Source organism: Grammomys surdaster, unplaced genomic scaffold (assembly GCF_004785775.1).
Source record: "Grammomys surdaster isolate TR1022 unplaced genomic scaffold, NIH_TR_1.0 125889, whole genome shotgun sequence".
NCBI lineage: Eukaryota > Metazoa > Chordata > Mammalia > Rodentia > Muridae > Grammomys > Grammomys surdaster.
In genome coordinates, this window is record NW_021620714.1 from 582,680 (window position 1) to 587,587 (window position 4,908).

The following is a 4,908-nucleotide window of genomic DNA, read 5'->3' on the forward strand; positions in this document are numbered from 1 at the left end:
TGTGTGTGTGTGTGTGTGTGTGTGTGTGTGTGTGTGTGTGTGTGTGTTGGGGGGTGTCTTCCCGATCAACAGCAGAAGCAGGAGCAGAAGCCTGGGAATGGCTAGAGCCTCATCGCAGACAGGAGACCTCCAGCGTTGGACCTCAGACTTCCAGGTACCAAACCCGTCGGGTGGCCTAGGGGGAGGGACGTTGCGCCTGCAGCGCCCAGCTCCGGAGCGCGCTGCTCAAACGCTGACCTGAGAGATCGAGGGAGCCTGGGAGGCTCCAGGCGCGCTAGGGCACGGACATAAGTGTATTTGAAGGGATTTGGGAGCCGGAGACCCCAGGAGGCACGCAGGCGGGAGCAGGCAAGGGGCGGGGCCCCCGGCCGGGCCACGGTGGCGGGCAGAGGGTCTGCTGGGAAGCAGTGGCTTGACCCAAGGCGAGCAGGGAACTTCAGATGGTAGCCACTCAAACAATTTAACTTGACGTGGCAAGTCGCAAGCAAGCCGGGCGAGCTGGTACGAAGTCCTGAGCTCAGCATCCAGCTGGTCCTGGGGAGACAGGGCCAGCAGGTGTTCCTGTGGAAGGAGCCAGAACAAGGACTCCAGGTAGGACTTTGGGACCCCAGAAGGGCGGGCACAAAGAACACAGAGGGCTTTGGCGAGGTCTGGGGGCAGCGAGCAGTAGCAGCTCAGACCTGGGAGCCCTGAATGCTGGGCTTCAGGGACTGCGGGATCGTATGCCTAAAAGGATGAATAGAGTTCACACTAAAACAAGATTGTGGGGTGTGTCTTGTTCCTCCGTTTCATTTATCCCTGTGACGGTCAAAGAGAAGAACTTTTCCCAGTGTAAAGGAGAGAGGTAGCTTTCTGGAGTGTGTGTGTGTATGTGTGTGTGTGTGTGTGTGTGTGTGTTTTATATCAGCTGCCTACCAACTGCCCTACCAAGGTGCTTACTTCAGTGGCACCAAATTAGGGTGTCTGGTTACCACGCTCCATATTCCTTGCAGGTAAAAAAAAGAGAGAGAGTACATTGATGGAGCTATTGCTTTGATATTATAGTTTTCAATTGATAATATGCACTTTAAACTAGGAAATAATAACACCAATGCATGTCTAGAGACCAGTTTCCTTTCTAACACGAGTTTGCTCACTGTGCTTGCTCTGTTTCATCCTGATTCTTTAATCTCCGTCCTTCCTGCTCAAGGAACATAGCAGAGAAGCAGGATATCGACCCACCTCCCTCAGTTTCCCCATTCTCCACCCCCTTCCATCTCTAGTATTCTTCCTCAGAATACTGAGGCAAAGGGAGCCAGCTCAGGGGAAGACTGATTTCCCTGTCTTCCAGAGACTGGGAAAGAGGCATGTTGGGGAAGGGCCCCTGACAAGTTCCCACCCAGGGATTTCTCCGTGCGGTAAAGAGGTGCACTGCACTGTTCAAGGAGGCTAAAGAGAGGTGTCTCCCCAAACTCTCTGTGGCTCAGAATTCATTCCCCCTAGAGGACCTCGAAAAGTGAGCTTTAAATTGGCCCTGTGACTAGGCAAGAGCAAGGTTTTGTGATAGACAGGGGAAAGAGAAGGCACAAAGGAAGAAATCAAGGAGATCAGGATACAGTGAGGGAGCTTCAGACCAGAGGAATCCCGGGCCAGTCCCTGTCACGCAGGAGCTGACCCTGAGGAGTTTTGCTAAGGGAACAATGCACATGTAGTCTTCATGCTGACAACTCACGTCACCAACTCTTTTCCAGGATCAACAAATCAAACCATTTTAGTAGGCTAAGACATTGCAATTGGTCTTATCTTTCACTGATTTGAGAGGTTCTTTAAAAGCTGTGTAAACTGTTTAAAGTAATCTCAATCTACACCAGCATTTCTTGTTTTCTTCATTTTTTTCTTCATGCACCGCCATCTTGAACTGGATTCCTCAAAGTTCAGCTGCTCTCTGCTCTCTCTTCTACAGACCTAAGGATGATGTTGTAACCAGAGAGTACAATGGGCAGGGTGCAAATGCAAGGCTGATGAGGTGTAGTGCATGACTTATAAACAGAAACACAGGTGGATAAACATGTGAAAAACATAAGTATTCACTTAACGTGTTTGTAGAGCCTAGCCACACACTTCCGGGGAGCAAGATGGTAAATAGGACCAGACAAGGCCCTGCCCTCCTGGCGTTTCAGATGCTTGGGGGAGGGCAGCTGTCAGTAAAATGATTATTGACTATGTAATTGCAAGCTAAAATAAACCCTCTGAGGGAAAGACACAAAGTCCTCTGCGGGTATACATAAATGGGACTGTGAGACCTGGGAAGGCTTTCTCAAACAAGGGTCACCACTACTCAGGTTCTAGGGTGATCAGGATGTTGAAGAAACTTGATTTTTGAGAAGTCAGACTGATTCAGTTAGGAATACTATTTGGCTGCTGGTCACCAAACAGACTGTCTGTTGTGGAGCATTTGTCACTTGACGTGTGCCCACGTGCTGCTGGTGTTGCCGGTATGACAGGAAAGAGTGTCTTGTCCTCATGGGCTGGATGTGTTGTCTGTTGGCCATGATTTTCCATTGCTATAATTCTTGCTTTTAAATTAAATGTTCAGATTAACTTAATTCCTATGATTTCATTTTATTGTGTACCATAAAATGTACACCGCCGTATAAGTGTGAATCATCCCCTTTCTCGTTGAGAAGGTAAGTACGGAGATGATGCTTACACTGCTTCTGTGGTGAGAGTTTGGTGTTATCACTGAATAGCATCCCAGGTAAACATAGCTGTGGCAGGTGGACTTGCAAATATCCCTCTATCCCTAGTTATTGCTCTCATTGGAAGGATGTATCTCCTCTACACACACACACACACACACACACACACACACACACACACACCCTGGAAACTAATTCCTAGCCTTGTACACTCAAAGCTCCAACTCTGCCCTGAGCCACAACCCCAGCTTGTATTTTTCAGAAGAGTGGGGTATTTAAAGATTTAGTGTTTTAGTTACGATAAATTTTCATCATCAGATTTTTAGTGAAGACAAATATATTGTAATATATTAACAATTGCAGTGGTGCTGTAAATGAATAAAAATCTCACAGTGTAAGGTCATAGCACAGATACTCTGGAAAGCAATGTGCTTCGTGTTCATCAAACACTAACTTTCATTCATTGAACATTGTCTTCAGTAAACTTTCTAAGTGCACAGAACTATGCTAACCACTGTGGGTAAGATGGATTAGAAAGCCACAGTCCCAGCATGTAAGAAGTCCACCCCTCCTCTAAGGGACAGAAAACACAGAGTCTTTGCCAGGTGGAGGCACAAGGGAAGAGAGTGATTATGATCAGTTCTGCCAACCAAGGAAGAAGGTTCAGTTCATAAAGAGGCACCACTTGAGTTGAATCTTGAAGGATGAGGTAGGCTACCAGTCAAAGAAAGAGAAGAAAGTGTTAGAGAGGTGAGAGTCCTACAGGAAAACAAAACCATTGTTTACAAAGCCTGAGGTCTGCAACAGCGTGTCAAATTCTATGATTTGTAAGTGGTTCTAAATGAGGTACAAAGAACAAAGGGGTGCTTACATAGGGATTTAGATAATTTTATTTAAAGATATCAAAGCCAGTCTGATTATAATGACTGTATCCCAAACTATGGGGGTTGTGACAGTAGCATTGAAAGATAAATAGGCAAATGCTTCTTCCATGCAGACTTAGGCTCGGTACTCAGTGACTCATGGCACGTGGAAGCTGAAGAAGAGAGGGTGGAGAGAGGATAACTCCCACCCTGCTCTGCCATCCAAGTGATCTTGCCTTAAACAAAGGGAATGTAGACATCAGAAAGGACTGGAAGTCAGGAATCTGGGCAGTGCTTATATCAGAGAATTCCTTGACTGACCCCTAAGAAGCTGCCTTTCTAACTCAGGGGACCTGGCAATGTCTGTGCCAACATATTGAGGGGCTGGAGAGATGGCTCGGTAGTTAAGAGCACTTGTTGCTCTTGCAGAGGACCAGAATTCCATCCCTAACACCCATACGGAGGCTCACAACTGCCTGTAACTCCACTTCCATGGCACCCAGTGCTCTTTCCTGGCCCCTGAGGCACCAGACATACACATGATACGCACACAGGCATCATACATATACATAAGATGAAAGTGAATCTTAAATAAAATAAGATCAAGAAGACCTTCTGATCCCTAATAAATATAATCTCCTCCCCTCCCCGACCCCTGGCTTTAGCTCAGGAAAGTGAACATTTGAGTCACCTACTGCTCATTGTCACGAAACACACATGGCCCTCAACCATGCCTGGGCTGTTCTCACACTCACACACCAGTCTGACTGACTTTTCTTCTCCCTTTTGTCTTCTTTTCTTATTTTTAATTAATTAATTTTTTATTTTAATGAGACAGGGTCTCTCTACACAGCCCTGATTATCCTGGAACTTGCTGTGTGTGCAGACCAGGCTGGCCTCAGACTCATAGAGCTGTGCCTACCTCTGCTTCCTAAGTGCTGGGATTAAAGGTGTACACCACAGCACCCAGCCCCCTTTTTTCTTAAGTGACTCCACAATCTGGCAAGCACTGGCTGAGTTATTGACATGAGTTTGTTTAAACCAGTGAGTAGCTGAGTGTGGTGCTCTCATCTGCAATCCCAGCACTTGGGAAGCTGCAACAAAAGAATTGTCACTTGTCAGAAGCCAATCTGGGCTTCAGTGAAAGATGAGAGATAGACAGACAGACAGACAGATGATTAGATAGATAGATAGATAGATAGATAGATAGATAGATAGATAGGTAGGTAGATAGGTAGATAGGTAGATAGGTAGATAGGTGTAGATAGATATAGGTAGATTAGATAGATAGGTAGATAGACAGACAGACAGACAGATGATTAGATAGATAGATAGATAGATAGATAGATAGATAGATAGATAGATAG

The 4,908-nt window shown here is 46.2% G+C and overlaps 1 protein-coding gene across 1 annotated transcript in view; it reads left to right on the top strand.

Annotated features, from left to right (window-relative positions):
• Nucleotides 1-257: 257 nt before the first annotated feature.
• Casr (calcium sensing receptor) overlaps nt 258-4,908 on the top strand; it is a 77,390-nt gene continuing 72,739 nt past the window's right edge. Inside the window, exon 1 of the mRNA XM_028752291.1 lies at nt 258-591. The gene's annotated coding sequence lies outside the window, so the exon portion shown is untranslated. The remainder of the gene's footprint in view (nt 592-4,908) is intronic.